Source organism: Scyliorhinus canicula, chromosome 7, assembly GCF_902713615.1.
Source record: "Scyliorhinus canicula chromosome 7, sScyCan1.1, whole genome shotgun sequence".
Taxonomy (NCBI): Eukaryota; Metazoa; Chordata; class Chondrichthyes; order Carcharhiniformes; family Scyliorhinidae; genus Scyliorhinus; species Scyliorhinus canicula.
The window spans coordinates 184134542-184162393 of record NC_052152.1 but is presented as its reverse complement, the minus strand read 5'-3'; the positions used below and the strand labels follow the sequence as shown (position 1 = coordinate 184162393).

The window sequence follows — 27852 nt, the reverse complement described above, 5'->3', positions numbered from 1 at the left end:
TGGCCTATCAGTGGTAGGATTAGCCTAGTCGTATAGTTTTATATGCATGATTAGTAGATTACTGTAATATAATAAACGTGTCTTGTTTGAACTTACTAACTGGTGTATAGATTTATTGCTTTGAACTTGAACTTGAAACTTGTGGCGGTATCTTAACGATACATAGAACATAGAACAGTACAGCACAGAACAGGCCCTTCGGCCCTCGATGTTGTGCCGAGCAATGATCACCCTACTCAAACCCACGTATCCACCCTATACCCGTAACCCAACCCCCCCCCCCATTAACCTTACTTTTAAGGACACTACGGGCAATTTAGCATGGCCAATCTACCTAACCCGCACATCTTTGGACTGTGGGAGGAAACCGGAGCACCCGGAGGAAACCCACGCACACAGGGGGAGGACGTGCAGACTCCACACAGACAGTGACCCAGCCGGGAATCGAACCTGGGACCCTGGAGCTGTGAAGCATTTATGGTAACCACCATGCTACCGTGCTGCCCTGATGCCTGGCGACTCTAGAGCTAAGGAACGAAACAGAGCCAAATTGAGTGTTAAGCACACTCACCCAGAACGAGCAACAAGGGACACCACTAGCTACTGATTGCCAACCAGAGAAACACCCATTAATCCCCACTCTTTGCTTTCTATTAATTAACCAATCGTCTATCCATGCTACTACTTTACCCTTAATGCCATGCATCTTTATCTTATGCAACAATCTTTTGTGTGGCACCTTGTCAAAAGCTTTCTGGAAATCCAGATATACCACAACCATTAGCTCCCCGTTATCTACCGCACTGGTAATGCCCACAAAACATTCCACTAAATTAGTTAGGTACGACCTGCCCTTTATGAACCCATGCTGCATCTGCCCAATGTGACAATTTATATCCAGATGCCTCGCTATTTCTTCCTTTATGATAGATTCCAGCATCTTCCCTACTACCGAAGTTAAGCTAACTGGTTTATAATTACCCACTTTCTGCCTACCCCCTTTTTTAAACAGTGGTGTCACGTTTGCTAATTTCCAATCCGCCGGGACCACTCCAGAGTCTAGTGAACTTTGGAACATTATCACTAGTGCATTTGCAATTTCCTTAGCCATCTCTTTTATCACTCTGGGATGCATTCCATCAGGGCCAGGAGACTTGTCTACTTTTAGCCCCATTAGCTTGCCCAGCACTACCTCCTTAGTGATAACAACTATCTCAAGGTCCTCAGCTGTCATAGCCTGATTTCCATCGGTCACTGGCATGTTATTTGTGTCTTCCACTGTGAAGACTGACCCAAAAAACCTGTTCGGTTCCTCAGCCATTTCCTCAGCTCCCATTATTAAATCTCCCTTCTCATCCTCTAAAGGACCAATATTTACCTTAGCCAATCTTTTTTGTTTTATATATTTGAGAAACTTTTATTGTCTGTTTTTATATTCTGAGCAAGTTTACTCTCATAATCAATCATACTCTTCTTTATGGCTTTTTTAGTAGCCTTCTATTGCCCCCTAAAGATTTCCCAGTCCTCTAGTCTCCCACTAATATTTGCCACTTTGTATGCTTTTTCCTTCAATTTGATACTCTCCCTTATTTCCTTAGATATCCACGGTCGATTTTCCCTCTTTCCTTTTTGTTGGTATAAACATGAGGCAGCAGTGCAAACCACAGCGCCACCATGCCACCCGAAGTCCTGTCACTTATGACGCGTTATCCCATTGATGCCCATGTTACATTCAGGCTTTTTCTAATAAGATTGGCAGGAAATTTGAATGCATTTTGGTGTTGGCAGAATGGGCCTGCCGGACACACCTTCTAACTCACTGATCATAGAATCAATACAGTGCAGGAGGTCATTCGGCTCATCGAGCCTCTAACAGGATAACCTACCTGGAGTCAGGCCCCCACCCTATCCCCTTAACCAGGTAACTCCACCTAACCAAAACTTTTTGGACACGAAGGGACAATTGATTATGGCCAATCTACCTAACCTTCACATCTTTGGACTGTGGGAGGAAACCAGAGTACCTGGAGGAAACCAACACAGACATGTGGAGAAATTCTAAACTCCACGCAGTCACCCGCGGCCGGAATTGAACCAGAGTACCTGGACCGGAGTCAGCAGTGCTAACCACTGGGCCAGCGTGCCGCCCTGATGCAAAAGAATAAAAAAACTCAGGCCTGTATTTTTCAAATACAGAAGCCATCAGCAAAAACTGCTGTGATCTTGCGTAACGAAGTGTAGTGTTTGTTTGGTTCGTGGAATCATTTGATTTGTGCTCCGAGTTTTCAAACATGATCACACCAAACAGATTCATGGCTTTGAATATATCTGCGCAGGTTAAACAGATTCAATGGACTGTAAATGCCATGAGGGAACAGAATACTTGCTCCACGCCAAAGAAGAGTAAATGTTAATTTAATAATGGCTGCAAGTATCTGAAGGTGATCCATGCACAATGAGGAGTAGGAACAATGCAGGCCTACGCACGAATATAGAGATCCTTAGCCTGAATTTCTGCAGCACATCAGTACCGAACAACTTTTATCAACAGTGCTGCACCATCATCACACCATTTTAAGTAACAACTTGCATTTAAATATCACACAGTTAACTTAAGACAATAAACTGTTCCACAAGCAGAAGTAAATTCCAGAATTTAGGGTCCAGACAGTTGAAACCATGACCACAAGAGTAAATTGAAGGAAACTGGGAATGTAGAGGCTAGAATTAGAGGAATGCAGAGCACAGGGGGTTTTTACAAGGTTGTAAAAATAGGGAGGGGGTGAAGTCAAGGAGGATTTGAACCCAAGGATTAAAATCAAAGGTGTTAGAGATTGAATATCAATATAGTTCGGACTGGGGTGGTAGGTAAATGGGACCTGGTGCAAATCAAGTGCATGAAGGTAACGAAAGCCAGAACAAAGGTTTGAGCAGAAAATGGGTTGACCACGTGTTCAAGGATATTTCGGGTCAGAAGCAGAGTTCAGGATAAATTAGGACATGAAGGTTATGAATGGTTTGGTTCAGTCTTAGACAATGGCTGTGTGTGTGGTCATAGGATTGATCGCTAGGGAATGGAGCTTTTGAGGGGACCAAAGTGCCTTTGGTCTTTCCAGCATTTTAAGATGAACACCTGTGCTCATCCAGTCCAGGATGTTGGATAACAACATAGCAACAATAGATGGATCAATAAGATGTAGTTGTGAACTGGATCTGAGGTGTGTCATCAGACAGGGGCAGAATGTAGGCGGGAATTAAGAAGAGCCAGTCGATAGATGCTGTGGTGACTCCAGAGGTACAGTGCAGGATCGCGAGGAGGAGACATGTGTGTACAATATCCCAGTTTGAAGTTAGTCTTGAACTATTCTGACTGTCCTAAGAAATAATGATCTTTAAATTGAAAGCAGAAAGACTGACAGGGAGAAAATACCACAAAACGACAAAAAAAATAATTAACGGTAGGTGGGCTCCTGAAGTCAGCCACAATGTTCTGACATTCGCTCAAGAAATCAAACTGCTTCCTTTTTTAGATAGTCTCAGTCTCTTAACGTTTTGCCTATACTTTCCATCCCACACTGGTCCCACATAAACAAAAAAAAGACCGTATCATGTGGGAGGAGAAGGAGGTCATTCAGCCCATCAAGTCTGAATTGCCATTCAAGGAGATCGTGACTGATCTGATAGGTTAGCCCTCAACTCCACCTTATCCCCATGACCCTCGATTCCCTTACGGCTTGATGCCTCTTCGATTTGAGAAGAAATGTTCTTGGGAGGAAGGGGTGCTCTGTAACTGCAAATCATTTTCCAAGTCAAACTAGCTGTTCGAAACGCTGAAGCATATATTTCTCCGTTTGGTTGTAAAGGAATCAGTGCAAGTGGAAAGTGGTTTGATGATTTACATCCATGTATTTTTCATTAATATTGAACAACGGAAATCACTACAGCCTTTTAACTTCATTTTCCGAAACAATTTTATCCGATGACTGCTTGCCCACAGTCATTGCTGCACATTGAACTTATCTGACGCATACTGTCAACTTTGATCACAGTGAATAGTAATTTGAAAAGAGTATAAGCAGAATCCTGGTCGGATATGCTACTTTCAAATTTAATTTGTGCTAAGGACTAGCTGGAAATGTTCATACATTTCAAGGGACCACTGCAAAATGTTAAATGTAATCCCCAAGAACACATACCTGTAAAAAAAAAAATCCAAGGATTATCATTATTGCAGGAAATGTTTTTCCCACCCCCAAGATACAGAAATAATGGACTGGACTCTCCACCCCGCGATGCTGGAAATGAGAATCGCGATTGGGAGGAGAATTGCGTGAAATGGATAAAATCCATTTTGACCCAGTGCCAATTCGGACGCCTTGCTTCTGACCCTCACTGCCGGTGATATCAACGTTTGCGCCTCACACCATGCAGAATGCCTATTTTCATGGATTTTAATATTAGCGGGTTGGACACTTGGTGCTCTACCTCTCCACGATGCTCCTTAGGCAGAGGTCGTGCAGGCGCGAATTAGTGCAAGTTTTTACAAGCATGGCCTGGGCACCGCGGCTGCTGAGAGAGCGGGTAGCTTCAAAAGAACTCTGAAAAAGCCTTAAACAATTGTCAGGCTTTCTGGAGGGTGGCTGCAGGGAACAATTTGGTGTCAGGTCAGTGGACTCTGGGTAAACCCCTCGAGATCAGGATAGGCCTGGCTCAGACCGCCATTGCTGCAGTAAAAAGGCTGGTTGTGAGCTCAGAGGGCCTGAACCCAGCTTTAGATTTTGCTTCTTTCCATCTTCAGAGTTTCCACTTGAGAGACAAAAAGTTAGCCATATCGCATCAGATCAGACATGATCTCATTGAATGGCAGAGCAGACTCAGTAGTCCGAATGGCCTCCTTCTGCTCCCACGTCTTGTGGTCACTGACACAACTTTGTTTCCCGAACAAGTTGCAATTCTACATATAAACGGATTAATGGATTTAAAGTATTTAAACTGGTGAAACACTTGAGTCAACAATCCTGGAGTACCCCCAACAGCACTAAATATGTACACCACATGTAATCCAGCAGATCGAGAAGCCGGCTCACCATTACCATCTGAAGGACAATATAGGCCGGTCTTTCCAATGACACCCACATCCCACAAAGAAAAAAAATTGTCCTGGGCAATTCCTCAAACAAAACTTCTGTCAATTTTCCCTGGTGGTTGACATTATCCAATGAGCAGCTAGGACATCTGTGCTCAGTACTCTCAAGCGACCCCTGCTGGAAGTGTACAGTATATATCACTTGCGCACGGTTCAGTCTCGGCGGTGATTGCATCCTCGTCCCTTGCTAAGGATCTCCTCAACACTCGCCACAAAAGGCTCAGGCGTCAATAGCAGCTACTTAGAATAAATACTAGAGAGATCAGCTCTCGAGGAATCATATGCCAACGCGGAATCAACAACTGCAGGAGAGAAAATTGGCAAGGGGCCAAGGAAGCAGGTGCCAACAATCAGGAAAGAGCAGGAAGCACATGCGCAGCCATCGATTGCTTAATGGCCATTTTTATTTCAAACTTTTTTTTTTAAAAAGGACAATAGTTATAACATTTGCAATGAATGAGAATTTTGCAGAGACTGATAATCTGGTTTGCAAGGGTTTAAAGGCGACCTTTCTCCGGGACCTGTAAATGTTTCTGCTAATTTGGTTATATAGTAAGGTCAGCTATCACCTCAAGCCTGTTCCACTATTTAATGCGATCATGCAACCCAAATCCATATACACACCTTTGTCGTATAATCCCTTAATACAACTGGTTAATTTAAAATCTAAGATTGGTGGATTTTAATTATCAATTGATCTAGCATCCATTGCCATTTACTGAAGAGTTTATTGGGCTTAAGAAAGGGTCCTGGAAGCCAAGAAATCGTAAAAGAAGCCCTTGTATCTGCATTAAAATGATACCCGAATACATTTGGGAAAAATATCTCCAAATCAATAGTGCTAAATGAAGTTATTGCCAGAAATTTAGAAACTGGATTCTCCATGTTTATTTTTTTTAAGCAGCTTCTGTGGTTATTTAAAATGGATTGAAATAGCATCCAGAACATACATTTTGCTCAGGATATCAAAGAACATTCTACAAGGGAAATGCTGTCTTCACCATAGGTGTCAGCATTAGCGAATATTACTACTAATTACATACTATAATAATGCCCTCGTACATGGAGCATCAGTAAACAAGATTTAGCTGTGAAAAGATCCATTTCAATTCATTTCTAATACCTTCCATTATGATTTATTACACCAGAGAGAAATGCATGAAAGAAATGCGTGAGAGAAAAATCATCCCCAACATTGAATTCAGCATTCTATTTCTGACAGAAAAATGTCCAGTCACCTTCTCCTCACTGTGACATCTTCCTAATTGTCCAGTTACACAAAATGCCACCAGTACATTGCCAAAACATGACATGAGCTATGCTGTAGCAACAACTTTTCAAACAACACCAGTTGATCTTGCATGGTACTGCCCATGATGAGTCAGACAATGGTCCGTACCTTCCTCGAGGCGGCAGATTGCCAATCTGTAGCAATTTACCTGTGCTTAATTTTTAAAAGCACCTGTCTGGTCCAACGTTCCTGACTCAGGCCGGGTGAGACAGAAGAGGTGAAGCGTTTCTTTGTTGGCAGCAGGGTAGCACAAGTGGATAGCACAGTGGCTTCACAGCGCCAGGGTCCCAGGTTCGATTCCCCACTGGGTCACTGTCTGTGCAGAGTTGCAGAGTCTGCACGTTCTCCCAGTGTCTGCGTGGGTTTACTCCGGGTGCTCCGGTTTCCTCCCACAGTCCAAAGACTGGGTTAGGTGGATCGGCCATGATAAATTGCCCTTAGTGACTAAAAAGAGTAGGAGGGGTTATTGGGTTACGGGGATAGGGTGGAAGTGAGGGTTTAAGTGGGTCGGTGCAGACTCAATGGGCCGAATGGCCTCCTTCTGCACTGTATATTCTATGTTCTATGTCCCCAGCTACAGCGGCTAAGTGCTAAAGGAGTGGCATGTAGGAGGGCACACCCCTTTTTTCTGGCACTGGCTGCCACAAAGCTGCTGAGTTTAAAGGACCCATTGAAAGTGAGAAGGTAAGCTACTAAAAGGTAAGTGAATGGTATGCAGGAGTTTGGACATCAGTGGAGGGGTGGGTGGAGTTGATCCCCTGAAAATCAAAGTGCTTTTTTCTTCCAATCAACACACTCGGGAGTGTAAAAATGGTAGAACCATCTGAACGTAACATTTTAAATTGCTTTGTTGGATGGTTTCCCAGCGCTGCACATTGACATGGGGAAGTCAGCCCTTCTGGACAATTGCTACATAAACTGTAACCAAAAAAGATTCCCCAGCGCTTCATTGGTGTATCCCACCTCCCCAAATGTGATGCAAGGGAGCCAAGGGGTTATGGTCGAATATGTTCACTAATAACAAGAGGTGTGACATGTAACCAATTACTGTCAATAATCATATCCCAAAGTCAGAGTCTGCTCAGTGAAGGAAATCTGCAGATTGGGAGTTATGGAAGTGCTTTTAAATTTTCCTTCTGCTAGGCCAGAAACGAACAACATAAATTGACTGCCGTTCTTTCTTTTTTTTCCCCCTTTACTTTGACACTTACTGGACTGTACGTAGAACAATACTTTTCACTGTACCTCAGTACACGTGACATTAAATCAAAAATCTAAATGTGAGGAGTGTCTGACAGATCAAAGTTGCGAGTGCCTAAAATTATCTTTCACCTGAGGAAGGAGCTGCGCTCTGAAAGCTAGTGATTCAAAACAAACCAGTTGGACTTCAACCTGGTGTTGAAAGACTTCTTACTGTGCCCACCCCAGTCCAACGGCGGCATCTCCACATTAACGTTATCTTGTTAACCCTTCCCTTTCCACACATGTTGCCTAGAGCGTTTCCAGCATTTTCTGTTTTTAGTTATTGATGACTTGCCTGGGAATCCTGCAGGAAGTAACTCCCCTCCCGACTTCGCCAAGCCTGTCCACCATCTACAGGGCTAAAGTCAGGAGGTTGATGGAATACTCCCTATTTGCCTGGATGAGTGCAGTATGTGTGTACCTCCAACACATGGGTAACATCTCAAGGGCAATGAAGGATTTGCAAAACCTGGCCAGCGACGCCCACATCCCATGAATGAAATTTTTTAAAGGTGTCCATTCCTCCATGGTATTTATGAAAAGAGAACTACATCTAATAAGAATTAATACTTGTATTCATATTTGTGGCTATTTTTCGATAGCTACGTAAACTACTTTAGATCAATTTAAATAGCAACAGAAGTTCCTCACCTTGCCTGACTACTGGTAAACCTGGTCTCCAATGCAACTGTAAAACACGCCCATTAAGATAGCAAATTTGGAGTGACAAGATGATGACAATGCATGTACATGTTCACAAATTCTTCGATCAGTCCGATAACGACAGAGGTTTTACAAGAAATAAGTGGCGTTATCACATCAATCAGGTGAAACTCCATCAAAAAGAACCACGGTTTATAATGAGCGTTGTTTTGAAAACGTAAATAAACGGGAAGGCCGTAAATGCGGTTCACCGGCTTCATCCGTTGACGATCGGTTCCAAATTCAAACGTGTGTGCCAGGCTTTGGTGAACTTTATTTTATTAACTCTTCATATTAGTAACACAACTGGCAAGAAGCCTGAAACTGTGGCAGCAGAACAATAGGTGTAGTGTGTAGAATACAGCATACGTCTACAGAACCACTACAATGTTTCACAGCAGAAATACACTGAACAAGGTTTGAAGGAAGCTGAAATTCCCACACCAGACTATGTTCTATAAATGTGTGCCCTCTCCTGCAAGAGTAACGTCACTCACCATACCTGCCACCCAAAATAAAACTGTAGTGTGAGAGCGCCGAGAGCACATCCCTCAGTTTAAATTTCTGGTGATAATCTTCGTCAGCAAGAACAAATTCTGCACCCCCCCCCCCCCCCCCACAGGAACCTGATCAAGGCCCAGGTTGCCAGCAAGCTCCGAGTTACAAACTCACCAGCATGGAGAGTCGATTCTGAAGAACTGCTTTGGAAAGCTGGCACGGAATCAAATCAAACGGCACTCATGTGACTTCAGTGGGACTTGACACACAGACACACCTCAGCCAATAAACAATATTGCGGTTGGTCCTTGGGAATCCGAATGGGTTCTGGAATCCAATAAATCGATTTTACAGGAGGTGCCTGCCAGATGCCTCAATGCAACGCATCTCTTGAAACTCCAAACCCTGAGGTAACTGGGAGGGGCTTGGATGCACTAAACTGGTTGAGCAGCTCCTATCACTCCGTCCAATTATTGAGCAACGATATTTTTTTTAAAAGCCAGTGTTACTATAGAAATATGGATCAGGTGAAAAAAATGAAACACGATATTCAAAGTGTACTGAGAAACCCAGCTGTTTCGGCACTCTCTTAAAAACTCGTGTTTAAAGGACTATATATCTCAAAGCTACAGATGAACAAAGCACAAGACTGTATGAACTCATGCAAATATGATGGAAATGTTGACACAGAGAAAGGTGAAGCAGGAATCTAAAAATACATGACAGCTTTATCTATTCAACGCATTAACCCATACTCCATGGAATAAACAACATTTACACCAGTAACAAACAGTAACTAGATTTTAGAAAGTATCTGGTTTTTTTTTGAATGGGGGAGGTTTGAAATTACAATCAGGAATCAATTTTTCAAAAAATGTCCATATTATCTATTATGGACTAAATGTTAGCATTAGTACTTAATTCTTCAAGCCTTTTATGCAATAGAGATACCATCTCCAAATGGAAAATAATGGAAGTGAATGGAAAGATGAAGGGCACGATTTAATGTCAAAGTTTCTAAATGCCTAAGCGAGAAGGAACTGCTGTGAGCTTCCCGACGCTCGATCCGGTGAGGCTGTCACTGGTATCAAACGTTAATTGATCCACTTACTGGGGCCCCACGGGCTTCATGCCGCAAATTATGGTCTCGCCCGCTGTGGCCACGCCAGCCAGCTCCACGCCAACAAGGGGGAGCAGCACTTAAAACTAATCCTGCAGAGCAAACCTCACTCAGCTCACAGCCAAGTCACCGAGGAGACCCGCTTCACGATTCAGGGATGCCGACCGCATCATCAGGAAGACCGCACCCAGTGCCGTAAGATGATCAACAACCTCCACCGGGCCGCATGGGTGGGTGGGCACCGGCCGTCTGGCAACTTCCCCCCCATCCCACAATCATGTGCGTGGCAAAACCCAGCAACATACCGCACCACAGCCCACCCATGTCTAGAAATTCTGCCCACGCCGGCCCTCCGCCTCCTCCCACCTGCATCCTCCCCCTCCCTCTGCAATGAACAAGGCGTGCAGCTCACAATGCCCTCTCTGTATTCCCACAGGAGAAGTTGGCCCACAACAGGCAGGAGAGGGTCCAGATGGACAAAGAGGTGCCAGACAGCAGAGTCCCTGGGGATGAAAGGGTTGACGTGTGCGGAGAGGTTATTTGATCGAGGTATATAAAATACCAAAGGGGATTGATAAATTAAACGTAGACCAAATGTTCCCCCTTGTGGAGCAATCTAGAACGAAAGGTCACAGATATAGTTTGAGAGGCGGTATATTTAAAACTTGAAATGAAGAGGGACTAGTTCTCGCAGAGCGTGGTGAATTTATGGAGCTTGCTGCTCCATTGGGTGGTGGAATCTACGACATTGAACGGATCCAATGATCATAGAATTTACAGTGCAGGAGGCCATTCGGCCCATCGAGTCTGCACCAGTCCTTACAAAGAGCACCCTACTGAAGCCCACCTATCTACCCTATCCCCGTAACCCAGTAACCCCCACTTAACATTTTTTGGGCACTAACGGCAATTTAGCATGGCCAATCCACCTAACCCGCACATCTTTGGACTATAGAAGGAAACCAGAGCACCCGGAGGAAACCCACGCACACACAGGGAGAATGTGCAGACTCCGCACAGACAGTGACCCATGCTGGGAATCGAACCTGGGACCCTGGAGCCATGAAGCAACTGTGCTAACCACTATGCTACCGTGCTGCCCGAGATATATTTCTGATAAAAAAAACAAGTTGGTGGATTTGCGACCAGGAAGAGATCAGCTATGATCTGATTGAATGGCGGAGCAGGCGCTATGGGCTGAATTGCCTCCTTCTGCTCCTATGTTCCAGCTTCTGGTGCACATTCTGGTGAGTACCTCACAGTTGCTGATTCACATCAGGTGGAGGCAGGAACTCCCGAGCAGGGCAGCAGTCAGAGGTCTGCTGGATCCCTGGACCCAGCTGTGTCCCAGTCAAATGCTGAACCCCGGGCTAGGTTTACCCTGAGCTGATGCAGTCGATAGGGTGGAGCCGTGATATTCAGAGGGCCATGTCAGTGATACTCCAGCAGGTCCTGAGTCCCAGAGGCTACGGGCGCAGGAGATGGCACCAGCAATGCGTGGCACTGAGGCCAACACTGCTAGGGTAGCGACTCAGTGGAGAGCCTGGTGCACAACGCCAGCAGCATGAGTGGAGGTGCCCAAGGCATGGCTCAATCAGTGACAGAAATGGCGGAGCGCCTCAACAGCATGTCTAACTCACTGGGGGATATGTCCCAGTCGGACCTGTATGAGGCACTGCATGGCATGTCCAGTCTCAGGTGGGCATTGCCAGACGCTCCAGAGCATGTCCCAATCACTGATAAGCATCGCGGAGGGCATCAACACCATGCTGCAGACATTGGGGAGTGGCCAGGGCTGGCAGAGCCGGATGACGCAGAGGCAGCCGGGGCTCAATCCAGCTCCCCCTCCGTCCCAAGGTGACCAACCATAAAAAAGTGCCGACCCGGAGCCACCACATGGAATGGCGAGTGGGGGTGTGTGGTCACAACATCAGGGGCTAGGGGAGTTGGGGACATATATGTACAACATTAAAAAACTTTGCACCCGAGAAATATGACACCTTTGGCACTTACTTCCGCAAAGTGGACCAACTACCACTCCCTTGCCCCAGACACCGGGGTATGGTGGTCCTGGATTCTCTCTTCTCCTCCCCCCCCCCCCCCCCCCCCCCCCCCCGCCCCAACCGGTTTTTCATTACGAGTCTCTTGTATCGGTCTCCGACATCTGTACTGGTCCTCAGTGGGTACCCCTTATCCCCTAAGAGTTAACGGGCCATCCTGGGGTTGTCTTTGAAGAGGCCGGGGATGTCTGACTGCCCCAGGATGTAGCTGTCATGCATACACGTGCATAATTTGAGATGTAGTGGTCACACACAAGCTGAACGTTCAGGGACTGGAATCCTTTCCTGTTGATATAGGGCAATCCCTGATGGCTTGGTGTGCACAAGGCGACATGCGTGCCATCTATGCCATCCATTAGCCCCTGATTCTGAGGCATTCCGGCGATAATGCCGAATCTTGTTGCCCAGTCCATGTCAAAGTTTATATAGATCGCTACCTGTGCAAACAGCACATCTGTGACCTCACTGATGCACCTGTGGGCTGTGGCTTGTGAGATGCCACACAAGTTCCCGCTCAAGCCCTGGAATGATCCTGAGGCACAGACGTAAGGGCAGCGGTGAGCTTGACAGCCACCAGGCGCAGGTATCCTACTCCACATGGTGCCAAGTCTGGAAGGACATGGCACAGGTGCCAAACTGTCCACTTGTCAAGGTGGAGCTCCTGCGGCACACGATATCCCCCCCCCCCCCCCCCCCCCCCCCCGCGCGATTGTAGCCCACTCCCACTGAGGCTGCCCCCACGGAGGCTTCCCACCCGACCGAGCCACCGGAACAGCAATCCCAGTGTGACCGGGCTCATTGCCTGGGAGCAAGGATGGTTACTCCCCTCCCCGGATCCCCACAGCAGCCATTCCGCCAGATTCACCTATTTAAAAACGTGCACTAATCGGCGGCTATGTCACCACCTGTTGAGGAGCTGGTTAGGTCACGGGGTCGTTCCCGCTAATTGTACAGAGATTGGCTTTAAGTGGTGACTATTGGTTTCTCCTCACGCCCAGGATCTTGATTTAGCCAATGGGGATTGGGCCGGTTAGATAGCAAACCGATCGGCGGCTGGCGCGGCTTTCGATTTTGGCCTCACCCGCAGCGCCCTCTCACTCAACCACAATGCGGCTATAAAATCGCGCCCGAAGTCTTCACTCGGACGGAGAATCAAACCAGACACATTGGTTTCAGAGGATTACATGTCAATTGAGCAATTCTGGCTTTGCATCAATACAAACTGGTAACTCGTGTAAAGTCAATCGATTTATTTTTAACACTGTTCTGGTGAAAGATTGAAAAGCTTCTTCTGTTTTGGAACCAATCCAATTCAAATCCATCACATAAAGACACTGAAGAGTCTACAAGGTCATTGGCTAGATTAAGCTTTTCATTCATTTTTCTTCACCAATAAAACTTATCCAAGTGTGTAAAACATGATTCCTCTTCATAGCGAGTTTTCAATGCAAAATATATGACAAGAAATATAAAATAAATTTGAAAGCAACCACACAGAATCCCCACCCAATCTATGAGGCATCGACTGTCAGAGTTTCAGAGGTGCAATATATTAACACAGTGATCTCGGTGTTGGACAGGAAATAGCTGCCCTTGTTAATTCCTGTTCCAATAATCGTGTTAGCCACAGGTATATAACACAAATGTAGCATTTAGAAGCCATAGTATCAACAACCAATTTGGGATCTCGTTACGGCTTGCAGAATAAGTTTGAAAATAAGCATGCATCAGTCAACCTACTAGCTTTACCACTAAACTGTTAAGCAGTCAGTCAAGAAATCATGCATTTCATTCTCAACCACAAGTGACCTTATCGGGCGTTGCTGCTTTTGGGCCAGCTGCTACGAATAGCGTAGTGCTACATATAATTAGAGGGAGAGGTTCACGAGAACAGAAATATCAGCTACATTCTGCAGAAGCATCAGATACATTCTGCAGAAGCATATTCACCTTGGCCCTTCACAGAATAACTCCTCAAAGGGCTGAAAGGGTTAAATGAGGACTGGTAGCATTTACTTGGCTTATATTCACATGAGTTTTGACGGCTGAAGGACAATCTAATCCCAACGTTTAGAATGATAAAAAGATTCGGTAAGGTAGACGCAGAGAGAAAAACTATTTCCTCTGGTGGGGGACAGAACAAGACAGCGTCATCTTAAAATCAGAGCTAGCCACCGGGGGGGGGGGGAGGGAGGAGGGGGTACAGTTTCCCACACCAAGGGTAGTGGAAATCTAGAACAAAGAACAATACAGCACAGGAACAAGCCCTTTGGCCCTCCAAGCCTGTACCGGCCTTGATACCACCTTTGGCCAAAACCCTCAGCACTTCCTAGCAGTATCCCTCTGTACCCAACCTATCCATGTATTAGTCGCGATGCCTTTTGAACGCAAACACTTTCCCCAGAAGGCCGAGAGTGCTCGGGCAATTGAAATTTTTAAGACAGAGACTTTTGTTGGGCGAGGGTACCAAGCGTAATGGAACATACAGACCATCCATGATCTCATCGAATGATGGCAGAGCAGGCTATTCCTATCACTATGCTATTACGCTTCTGTTTGAACATTTTGGGCTGCGGTCCTCCAAAGTGAAGGAAACAAGCATTACTGATGAATAATGGATTTTAGCTCCATTTGGCTGAACAGTTAGCATCCCTAAATTATTAGTCATCAACGATACATATTCTTGCACAACACTCACTTCCCAGCAATTAATAGTGATTTCAAAACGGGCTCCAAAACGCAATTATACCAGCGCGTCTCACTCTGCTCTCCCTCCAACCTCCAGATTCTTTTCACTCTTACCCATTCAAAATGGTTGCCACATTCACCCATGAGTTTTTGAGTGCCTTCGCGACTTGGAGGTGGACTCTTCTTACATTTGGTCTTATTCTGAAGGTGCATTTGCACACAAACATGGGCCTTCCTCCATCAATTGCTTACTGCCATGCGAGCAAATTAAATTATCTCCCAACACTCCCGTTCATAGGGCAGCATGGTGGCGCAGGGGGTTAGCCCTGCTGCCACACGGCACCGAGGTCCCAGGTTCGATCCCAGCTCTGGCTCACTGTCCCATGTGTGCGTGGGTTTCGCCCCCACAACCCAAAAATGTGCAGGGTAGTTGGATTGGCCACGCTAAATTGCCCCTGAATTGGAAAAAGATAATTGGGTACTCTAAATTTATATTAAAAAACCACTCCCATTCATTTTTGCATTCTCAAAAGCAGACCCCAGAGAACAGCTTTGCAGTTTGAATGTTATCAGGAAATCAGTACAGAGGAGCAGGAGGACCCGCTATGAAAACAGGATTCGTGTTTTTTTTTTTAAAAACATGAAGCGAAGGCACCTTTAGTCAAGCACTTCACCGACACAAAAGGCTCCATCACACTGCGGAGAGCAGTCGAAAATCACCTGCTGAAGGAAAGATTATTTAAATTACAGTCCCAGAAGAGGATTAGAATTTTAGACCCCAGATTTCCAGGGTTCGACTACTAAGGACTTTCGGAACATCCCCTTCAAACAATCCGGGGTTAAGTAGATTTCAACTCGTTTTGCATTATGTATATGTGCTTAGAAATTTTTAGCTGGCGTAAACGCAGCTGGAACACATGTGCCCTCTGACCTTTATTCATGGCAGAGAGCTGGGGGGTAGGGTGGGGCACGCTCGGCAAAGAGATTGTGCATTCGAACCACATACAGTATGAATATCTCAAGCTGACCTCATTTTCGATCGGCTAACAGCTATTTTCTTTGGGGAAACGTGTGCAGCAGAAACAAAGACGATGCAAATTTGTCAATTTATCTCACAATCTGTTCAAATTTAAATGATCAATGCTGTGCCTTGGGGGAATAGAAACATAAACACGTGTAAGCTGGATTCAGAAACATCATTTGAATCTTTGACAAGTTTCTGATACTACCATGCCAATAAATGGCAGCATTTTGAGAACTGCTCCTGCAACTCAAGCCAAGTTACCGACCGGCTATGCGAACGATTCTGGCCTGTACAGTATCCAAGCTTTTTTTTTAAAAATGCAATTAATTTCTTGAGTGGCTGGGGATTCTTGCATGTGAAGACCTGCACAAAACTCTTCCCAACAATTTTTAATGAGCTAAAATAATATGAGCTAGTAATACCAACTGGACTGCTATCAAAACAATCAAAAGCTTAAAATAAATCTAGAATTCCTCTTTAAATGAAAAGAAATGGAATGGCTGCATAAATACATAATGTTTGCTTTTTTTCACAAGTGAATGATAGCCAAACAAACACACATTCTCAGAAATTGCATATTATATTTGGAAGCCATGCATTTCCGACTTTTATCAGATTGTAAATTACAGAAAAAGCAAATAGCTCCCACTTTTCAATTACATTCTGAGATCCAGCACACGAGAGCTGGAATGAAACAGGGTCTTTCAAGAGGGGCTGGGGAAGGAGGTCCTGTTTCTGTAGGCTGTGTTGGCTGGGGTTTGTTACTGGTTAAAATTGTTAAAATTATAAATGCCTTAATAAAATATTTTCTAAACAAAAGAAACAGGGTATTTCCCGACACAAGCCAAGGCTGGCATTTCCTGGGCCCCCTGCGAGTATTTCCCAGCAGCCCCGGTGGCCCACCATGGGCCGCCAGTGGGTTCTTGCGGTCCCCGGTATGTGGCACTTTGTGCGGCTCGCCCACACCAATACCTGGGAATCCTGGGGGGGGGGGGGGGGGGGGGGGGGGGGGTTGCCTTTGGCAGGACCGGAAAATCCCACCCATTATGTCTGATCCTCAAATCCAAAATCACAGCTCGCAAAGAACGACTATAAATTGTAGGCCACTTGTTCCGTTAAATTGGTGTTGTCTCATTCCTGCAGCAGTCAAAAATAAAGATCAAGACATTTTTTTAACAAAGTGCACAATTTAGAATTCATCGAGTTACCTCACTCACACCATCTAACATATAAGTGAATTTAAAACACCCCAATTGTCTTCAACCTGATGGACCATTCTAGCAGTCACCACCCTTTAAATATTAGGGGGGGAAAAAAATCTATTTCAATATATGCCCTCTTATTCTACCCACCTTACTTGCCTTGGTCTGCATTTTGTTTGTCCATACCTTTTGATACTTTATATAATCTTCTCTCTCGATCCACTTTTCTCTCTGTAAATGTCGGTGATCTTTTCTCACAGCTCACGGTCTGGATCACTGCAGTCCTCAAATCTTTCCATAACCTTGCCCTGGCCCATAACTGTAACTTCCTCCAGCCCCGCCTCTCCTCTGTGATGCACGATCAATTGCACTGGCGGGGGTGCTTCTGTTGGCCGCAGAAGTAACAACAGGGACACCCAGGGTGCATGGTGTGGCGGACGGTGCAGGCATATTGAGCAGAAGTGGCCCCAGCCAGGGGGGTCGTTTGCGGGGTCCAAGAGGAGTAGGAGGGGTGGGCCACACGGCGAGCTGGGTAGGATTGGACGTTGCGAGATGTGACCGTCATGGAGAGCGCTAAAGCTTTCGTCTCCGCTAGGTCGAGCGTGGCCCCTTCCAGCAGTCGTTGTCAGATGGGGTCCGACGCAATCCCCGTCACGAATGCGTGTCGCATGAGGAGATTGGAATGTTCCGTGGCCGTGACGGCCTGACAGTCCCAGTCCCGTACGAGTGGGATAAGAGCCCGCCAGAAGTCTTCGATCGACTCACCAGGTAGTTGTACGCGAGTGGCGAGAACGTGCCGAGCAAAGAGTGTGTTCGTCTTCTGAACGTAGTTCTCTTTAAGGAGAGCCATAGCCTCTGCGTAATTTGGAGCGTCCTGGATTAGCGGGAACACGCTGGAGCTCAACCTGGAGTAAAGCACTTGGATCTTCTGAGCTTCCGTCGGCGCGGGGGTGGCAGCGTTGATATAGGCCTCAAAGCAAGCCAGCCAGTGATTAAAGTCCTTTCTGGCGTCTGGCGAGTGCGGATCCAGCTGCAGGCGATCGGGTTTGATCCTGATGTCCATAATGTGGAAAATCTGACTGTAATAAATTGATGCACGATCAATTGCACGAAAGACTCAGATTGGTACAACTGTGGCTTTATTACAGTCAGATGCGTGGCCTCCTACTGCAGCTGGCGAAATGGCTGATCAGGAGGAGTCATGTCTATTTATATGGCTCCTTGTGGGCGGAGCTAGCCGGCAGGGGCTACCGGCGAACCTGTAGTGTAGGTCCTACTGTACATCCCCTAATACAGGTGCACACAGTTAACACAGTGGATCACCACACTCTGACACCAATCAGCCCTGTGAACAGTGCCTTTTGCGCACGTCTCATCCAATTGTACTACCATTGGTGGCAGATCTTTTATAACATTCACAAAATCTCCTCTTCCAGCCACATTTTTAATCACTTGTTATAATCCCTCTCAATAGCTCAGCATGGTTCCTTTATATAATCCTATTCGTAGAATCCAGACAGTGCATAAAGAGACCATTCGGCCCATTGCGTCTGCACCGACACTTTTAAAGGCCACCCTCCCTCGATAGGTAACTCCACCCTAAGAGGCAATTTAGCATGGCCAATCCACGTTTTTGGACTGTGGGAGGAAACCAGAGCACCCGGAGGAAACCCACGCAGACACAGGGAGAAAGTACAAACTCCACACAGACAGTCACCCGAGGTCGGAATCGAATCCGTGTCCCTGGCGTTGTGAGACAGCAGTGCCAACCACTATGCCACCCACATTCTAATCTTCCTTTCTTTAAAGTGCTTTAGGAAATTCACTATGCTGAGGGGGCTATATAAATGAAAATTGTTGTTGCAGCTCTGTCACCTCCAAATCCATTTCTTTTTTTTTAAAGTACCCAATTAATTTTTTCCAATTAAGGGGCAATTTAGTATGGCCAATCCACCTACCCTGCACAATTTTGGGTTGTGGGGGCGAAACCCACACAAACACAGGGAGAATATGCAAACCCCACATGGACAGTGGCCCAGAGCCGGGATCGAACCTGGGACCTCAGCGCAGTGAGGCAGCAGGGCTAACCCACTGCACCACCATGCTGCCCTCCAAATCCATTCCTGCTCCTTATAAATCACACTCCAACTTTTTATGCCTTATTCCAAGTATGATCTGACCAATGGCTCAAAAATATACTCACTGGCCTTGTAACAACATTCAAAAAGGGATTAATTACCGAAACTATTCACTGTAAAATAATAAGTCTTCTGTTCCAGAGAATGGCTGACAACAGCAGATCACAGTGACCCAATGTAATCCTCAGGTTTGGCCCCAGAATCTGGCCCATCTTAACAATTACTTAACAAATGTTTATAAGCAAGGCTGGTGGTGTTCAGTTTCCACCCGAAGTTTGATATAATCAAGGAAGTCAAATCAAAAAGGCATTATGGTAAAAATCCAATGCAACAAAAGATGGAATTTGCCTGATTCAGTACCAAAACAAATCCTGCAATAGAAAAACATACTGCAAAATGATTGAGAGTCCACACCATTTCAGTGCCTGTGCATAGCTATTAGGCAGCCCGGATTTTATTTGTCAAATATGAAATCAGGAGCATTGTTTGGATATTAAACATTGTGGCAACTTCGAGAGGGGTGGTAACAAAGGGGTAGGTAGGTAGAATGGGCAAATGGACTTCCTGTTGAATTCAAATACTAATCTTTAATAATAATATTTAGTGTCACAAGTAGGCCCACATTACCCCTTACCAACTTTTACAGATGTACTATAGAAAGCATCCTATCGGGCTGCATCACAGCCTGGTATGGCAACTGCTCGGCCCAGGACCGCAAGGAACTTCAGAGAGTCGTGAATACCGCTCAGTCCGTCACACGAACCTGCCTCCCATCCATGGACTCCATCTACACCTCCTGCTGCCGGGGGAAAGCGGGCAGCATAATCAAGGATCCCTCCCACCCGGCTTACTCACTTTTCCAACTTCTTCCATCGGGCAGGAGATACAGAAGTCTGAGAACACACATGAACAGACTCAAAAACAGCTTCTTCCCCACTGTCACCAGACTCCTAAATGACCCTCTTATTGACTGACACTAACACTACACCTTGTATGCTTCAACCGATGCCAATGCTTATGTAGTTACACTGTATATCTTGTGTCGCGCTATTATGTATTCTCATGTATTTTCTTGTATTTTCTTGAATTTTGTTTAATTTCCTTTCTTCCATGTACTGAATGATCTGTTGAGCTGCTTGCAGAAAAATACATTTTACTGTACCTCGGTACACGTGACAATAAACAAATCCAATCCAATGAAGTTACTGTGAAACACCCCGAGTCACCACACTCCGGCGCCTGTTCGGAGCACTGAGGGAGAATTCAGAATATCCAATTCACCTAAAAGCACATCGTTCGGCATTTGAGGGAGGAAACCGGAGCACCCGAAGGAAACCCACGTAGACACAGGGAGATCGTGCAGGCTCCACACAGACCGTGACCCAAGCTGGGACCCTGGCGCTGCAAAGCAACAGTGCTAACCACTGTGCTGCCATGCCGCAGTGAGAAGTGTCACACCACTGATCATGGGTACAATCAAATTAATTTCCCATAAAATTAAACCTCAAGAAGAGGTAATAACTTTGAACATCATGTGCACATATTACTTTGAGGCTTTGTATTGTAAACGATATGCTCCAGGTTTACTCTGTTTAGAATCCGATTTTACATCGAGAATCGCAATTATGATTTACTTGCAGCTACTTTATCAAATGACAACCAGCAATTGATTAGTGTTGGCACCAGCTTTATTTTGCATAGTGCAAGAACTTTGTCAGAGGAAAGAAAATATCTATGGCATCAATTGAAAATGTAAGGCACACACTGAACTCACCACCTCAAATTGCTCCAACCAATAGCAGATCATTAACCACCAATACTTTACATGGGTATTAATGGCAGGACCCTAGAAGTCTATAGTTCCTCAAGGCCATTTGCTGTTGAAAGATCGCCAAGGGATAAACACCTATCCACGTCAAAAGGAAAAAAGTGTAACGATCAGAATTTTGACTGTATGAATTCAGAAAGAGCGACATTTGCTCTATCTGCTCCATCCCCTCTTGAACAATATAAAAACCATCCCATTTCTCTCTCTCTCTAGGCCTGAATAGCCATGTGGACTCAAAGTTTCTCTCTCTGTGGATGCTGCCAAACCTGCTGAGTTTTTCCAGAATTTTCTGTTCTGATTATAGATGAATCATCAGGTTCAGATGATAAATGAAGCAATTAGAAGCGAGGCCAACCGAACAATAAGGTGAAGCTAAAGTAGAGACCTGAAGCATTATCACAACAGCTTCCCCGCCAGCAGCCTCCTCATTCATGGCCACCCACCATTAGCATGTTCAACCCTGGACAGAAATACAGCCTATACCAGAGGCAAACCACCAGAAGAGGAGAAATGGGAAGACCGGCGAAGCAGAAGGTCTAGCAGGACTGAGAGATACAAAACACTTCTTGGATTGGCCTCAATGGGTGTTTGGGTCACAGGTTGCCAATTTACAGGGCTGTGATTCAATGGAACAATTTCTAAGTGTCACTTTGGGCGCATATGGCGGGGTGTTGGCGCGATCACGGCCCGTATTCAACGGCACTTATGCTGAAATTAACCCCCATGTGAATCTCACCATTACTGGCTGTCTCGCCGTCTAATTCACTAAACTCTCACCTCAGCATCTCACCGCTACCAAGAGGGAACTGCTTTTAAACACTCCGTCACCAATCATTCCCAGTCAACACACAAGCATGGCAGTGTACAGACCTGCTCATCGGTTTGGCAATGCAGACTTGGCCAGGCTTCTCGTCGATGTGAGACGGGACATCCTGTTCGCCCAAGGGCATAGCCCCAAAGGCTTTGGTCGCTGGAGATGTTGGCAACCATGTGTGGCACTGAGGCCAACACTACCTCTCACAAGTTCCTCAACAGAAATGGAGAATGTGTCATCATGTCCAGAACTTTGTCATAGAAATGATCTGTCCATGAATGTGTTATTTGTTCCACTTATCACCGTTCAGGACCGCAGCTGTGCAGGCCCTCCCACAGGGCGCAATCTCACCGGAACCAAATCCTGGCGTCCACATATTCCACTGGCGCTCAAGGTACAGTTGAACATCCTTGACTTCAAGCATGTTTAACCCACGATGATGTGCCAGTTACATGCAACACTCACCACACCAGCAGCAAAAGCATTCACAATCTGCAAAAACATTTCTTCAACGGCATCATCAGGTGGCCCATTTGTATCAATGGGCGGGATTCTCCGACCCCCCGCTGGGTCGGAGAATCGCCGGGGGTCGGCGTGAATCCCGCCCCCACCGTCCTCCAAATTCTCCGGCCCCCCAAAAATAGGCCTGGCGTGAATCACGCCTCCCGCCTCGGAGAATGGCGGGAACCGGCACGACTCAAAGGGCCCCTGGGCTGCCCGAATTCTCCGGCCCGTGATGGACCAAAATCCCGCCTGTTTTCTCCCAGTCCCGCCGGCGTAAATTGGAGGAGGTCCCTTACTGGCGGGACCTGGCGGCGCGGGCGGCCTTCGGGGTTCTTGGGGGGGCGTGGGGGGATCTGGCCCCGGGAGGTGCCCCCGCGGTGGCCTGGCCCTGGCCCGGTGATGGGGGCCGACCGATCCGCCGACGGGCCTGTGCCATGGGGGCACTCTATTGTTCCGCACCGGCAATGGCGGACTGCTACAGCCACCGGTGCGGAACAATAGAGTGCCCCCATGGCACAGGCCCGTCGGCGGATCGGTCGGCCCCGATCGGTGGGCCCTCTGCGCATGCGCGGGGATGACGCCAGCACACGCTGGCGCTCCCGCGCATGCGCCAAGCCCCTTTCCCGCCGGCCGGCACGGCGCAAACCACTCTGGGGCAGGCCTAGCCCCTGAAGGTGCGGAGGATTCCGCACCTTTGGGGCGGCCCGACGCCCGAGTGGTTTACGCCACTCCGTCCCACTGGAGTTGCACGCCCTGCCGATTACGGCAGAATCCCGCCCAATGTCTTTTTTTTTTTAAATGTATTTTATTCCAAACATATTAAAATGTACAAAAACATAAATCAAAAAACATCAACACCCCCACAGTTCACTGTTTGTGGAAATGTTTCCCTATTTTATCACCTCCTCTCCCTCCTTCCCCCCCCCTCCCCCACGACAAACAGTTCCTCAAACATTATCATGAACAGTCCCCACCGTGTCTCAAAGCTCTCCGCTGATCCTCTCAACTCAAACGTGATCTTTCCCAGCCAGAGGAAATTGTACAGGTCCCCCAGCCAGGTTGCCACCCCTGGTGGTGCTGCCGATCTCCAGTCCAACAATATCCTTCGCCAGGCAAAGGCCACAACATCGACCCTCCTTCCGTCCATCAGCTCTGACATTTCCGTTAACCCCAAATCACTACCATTAGGTCTGGTTGACCTCTACCCCCACAATCTTCGATAGCATCCCGAATACCCCCTCCCAATATCTCTCCAACGTCTTGCAGCCCCAGAACATAGGCTCATGGATTTGCTGGTCCTCGCCCACAGTTCTCACACTCATCTGCCACCACTTGAAAGAACCCACTCATCCTCACCAGAGTCATATGCACCCTATGCACCACGTTAAATCGAATCAAATTCATCCTCGCGCACAAGGTCGAATTTACCCTATGCATCGCCTCACTCTGCACTCCCCATCCCATCTGCCGCCCCCTCGCTCCTCCGCCCATCTATTCTTAATCCTCACCACCTGCGCACCCCCAGCCACCCATACATATCACCAATCCTGCCCTCCATTTCCACATCCGGGAGCAGCAACCGCTCCAACAGGGTATACTCCAGCAGCTTGGGAAACCCTCCCCATTCCTTCTGCGCAAAGTCTCTAACTTGCATATGCCTGAACTCGCTTCCCTTCGGAAGCTTCACTCTCTCCCGCAGCTCTTCCAGACCTGCAAACCTTGCCCTCACCAGCCCCACCTCCCTTCGCTTCCCATATGTCATCCATCTCCCTTGGCTTAAACCCATAGTTTCCACACACCGGTGTCAGCACCAACATCCCCTCCATCCTAAAGTGTCTCCTCAACTGGTTCCACACCCTAATCGTGGACTGCACCACCAGGCTCACCGTATACCTCCCTGGCGCCAGCAGAAGCCACACAGTCACCATGACCCTCAAGACATTTGGATCAGCGTCACACACCAGGACCCTTAGCATCTTCTTGCTTCAAACCGGATTGCCTTCTAGACTCATAAGTCCCCCCGAGCCCGATGTTCGAGAACCCAGATATCATAGAAACAATTGTCCTTCTTTCCGGCTACAGAAAAGGAAGGAAACAGCAACAGCAGCCTCCAGGCATTTGCAGCCACCAGCAGGAGCAAGCAGCAAACACAACCTGCAGCAGTGAAGTGCTCTCATAACTAACAAGGCTAATTTGTAATTTGCAATAGCCTTCAGCTGTGCAGCTAGAGGCTGCACACAGTCAAAGGGAGTGAAATTGACTTTCAGCATTTAAGGCACAGCAAGGCTCCATCCTGGAAGTATTTGGTAGGATAGACAGGCTGCAGCTTGCCCCTGCTATGGGTCTACACAATATTTAAAGACGGCTTGAAGGCCTCATTGACACAAAGCCCCACCATGCACCCTCCCACCCCGAGCGGTGGGGCAGCAGCTCCGCTGTCCTCGAGTTGCTTGTCGGAAAATGGAAATGGCTACTCACCTCACAGCCCTTGTGCCAGCTTCACATTCACATTTTTAAAAAGGAGTACTAAGCAACATCCGCGTGATTTCTCGCTGGTGAGTCGGGTAATTCCTGGGAGGCCGCTGCTGGACTTCAATCTCATTAATGAGATTGAAATGAATGCAAATGAGGGTTAAGGGTGTGCCCGCCATTTTGGGTGACATAGGAAGAATCGCAAACTGGTTTGTGCCCAGTGCGAATCTCAATTTTGACCTTTCCCACTTTTTACCCGGTGTGCCCAGATCTGCGCCTGGCACAACATGGTGGTTGAATTAGAACATAGAACAGTACAGCACAGAACAGGCCCTTCGGCCCTCAATGTTGTGCCGAGCCATGATCACCCTACTCAAACCCACGTATCCACCCTATACCCGTAACCCAACAACCCCCCCCCTTAACCTTACTTTTATTAGGACACTACGGGCAATTTAGCCTGGCCAATCCACCTAACCCGCACATCTTTGGACTGTGGGAGGAAACCGGAGCACCCGGAGGAAACCCACGCACACAGGGGGAGGACGTGCAGACTCCACACAGACAGTGACCCAGCCGGGAATCGAACCTGGGACCTTGGAGCTGTGAAGCATTTATGCTAACCACCATGCTACCCTGCTGCCCCAAAAATTGCATGCTAGGTTTTATAATGGCGCCAGCAAATCGAAATTTGGCTGGCCGGGAGGAGTGTTTTTGTTTAAATGGACCTTCTCAGAGCCTGGATACAGCATCTCCAGCAGGTTTACACCGATGTTGGCACTGGCTGATGGGAGGCTCTTGCTTCAGGAAATGCCAGCACCAACAACACATTGCAAATGAAACTACAACCAGTTTCTAATTTTTTAGCCAGTATAGACCTAATACTATTTTAGATTGTTATGACAAAGCTTCTGCTTTAAGGAAGGTACTTACTCTGAAAAAGTTAGCTGTGCATTAAATTGACTCTCCATTCCCAATTGTGGTGCTTCTGTGGTATAGGCAACTGCCACAGTCGTGCTATTAAGGGGCTTTGTTGCAGTTAGACCCTTCCTCTGGACACAATCCAAATTTAGAAGGAAACTCATCTTTAATTTTTCTGTTAGGCATCTATCACAGAAGCAGTAAACATAATTTCACATGGCTATCATTACATTTTACTGAAAACCTAACCACATCACTGGACTGCCAGCATAATGTTTGAAAATACTGTGTCGCATATTGTATGCATAGAGTTCAGTATTAACCCCAATCTGCCCAATTTCCACAGATGTGAGTTTGATGGCATACATGTGCAGGACATCTAACAAACATATTTATAATCAGACTCCCACAGCTCCATTGAGAGCGTGATTTAAATTTTTTAGTTCTTCATGAGTTTCCCCAACTGATCCTCCAGCATTAGGAACCCAGGAGTCCACTCTTCATCTGACAGCGAGCCTCCCTCCATACCAATTAAGGGGACACCCTGGTTAAAATTCCAACAAGTAACGGCTTTCCACCACTTAGCCTCACCTGGCCCTCTCCCCCAGGGTTTGGGAATCGGAAACAATCCAGGCTCCAGTTTCCCTCACTGAAGCAAAAATTCCATCAATGGAGTTTGGTCACAGGTCAGTCTTGACCTTTCAAAATGGTGGAATTGGTGGATAGCAGGGAACTGGGTTCAATTACAGCCTGTGTGGAGTTTGTACATTCTCCCCGTGTCTACGTGGGTGTCCTCCGGGTGCTCCAGTGTCATCCCACAGTTCAAAGGTGTGCAGGTTAATTGGATTGGCAATGCTAAATTGCCCCGGATTGTCCAAAGGGTTAGGGCGATGGGGTGGAGGAGTGGGTCTGGGTAGCATGCTCTTTTGGGGGGGATAGTGCAGACTTGATGGGCCAAATGACCTTCTTCTGCACTGTCGGGATTCTATGAAATGGTTGACTCACGTGTTCCAATCCCCACCACCTCCTGATTGGCAGGGGGCTATCTCCAACATTTCACAGGTGCAGCCTCTTGCGATTGGTTTTCCCACCCAGCAGTGGGCCAGGTGTCACATTGGCCAAATGCCCGAGCAAGAATCAGAAATAAAATTCAGCAGGGCCTCAAGTGCTGTTGGCTGCGTCAGCTTCTTCACCCATTTTCAGATTACCTACAATATCAGAGCCATGGCTTAATCAGTACCAAGATTTATTTTGTCGTGCTAGAAAACGAAGTATGAGCAGCGTAGAGCGTAAATGCCTGAATTTGGAAAACGGATGTGATGGTGTTATGTGATATAAGCTGTGCCCTGGTGTGAGTCACACCGCTTCTGAGGAACTGCAATTTAAAGCTCAGGGACAAAAAGTTAAGTCAGTCTCAAATTTGAGCCAATTGGAAGTTTGATTCGCCAAATTGTTTTGCCAAAAAGAAAAACACCATTCCTCAATCAGCACATTTTTTACTTGATTCAAACACAGAAATAAAAGAGGCAATTCATGAGGGGCACAAGCACGTAGGTAGGTGGCTGTGAAAATTCCCATTGGAAATTCTGCATGCAATTTTGCCAGCACTAACCCCCACCACCATCCCCCGAATGCCGCCTCCCTCCCCCGGCCATCCTCCCAGCATATGGATGGGGGTCGGCAGGGCTATACACCACAAAAGCTGGATAGCCAACCAAGCCTGTTAAAGGCCAGTTATTGGAGGCCGACTGGAATTGGGTGGGCAGCACTTCAGGCGGGTTTTGAGACCCCAGAGTTTCAGCTGCAGCCACAGGGTCACCCCCTCCCCAATTGCGGCTAGGTGGCCAGTGTTCGAGGCAAACCAAAAGCAGACACCTTGGAGACACGCGTCAGTCTTCACGCACAGGTATATCTTCCCAATGCTGCGTTACTGGAGAGGGTGCGTGGAGAGAGTTTTCAAAAAAGTACCAAAATAACACTGATTCTTCCTTCCCTATCACATTAATGTTACTGCAGATGGGGAAAGAAAGAAGCACATGCCCCTGCCAACCGGTTACTAAGGTACATTAGACCTGCCAGACTACAAGGCATAATATTGGGTGTGAAGCCATCCATTCCCAGACAATGGTCAGGCCAGCTGGAAATCGACTGTCCAGTACAATACTGGATGCCTGGCTACTCCAAAAGCCAGCCTGATTGCTG

At 46.9% G+C, this 27852-nt stretch overlaps 1 protein-coding gene across 11 annotated transcripts in view; it reads right to left on the bottom strand.

Annotated features, from left to right (window-relative positions):
• LOC119969610 overlaps window positions 1-27852 on the bottom strand; it is a 327525-nt gene that overhangs the window by 231486 nt on the left and 68187 nt on the right. Inside the window, exon 1 of one of the 11 annotated variants that reach the window (XM_038803454.1) lies at window positions 9054-9287. The exons of the other annotated variants lie outside the window; for them this stretch is intronic. The gene's annotated coding sequence lies outside the window, so the exon portion shown is untranslated. Of the gene's footprint in view, window positions 1-9053; window positions 9288-27852 lie in introns of those variants that run through there. 11 annotated transcript variants of the gene reach the window in all.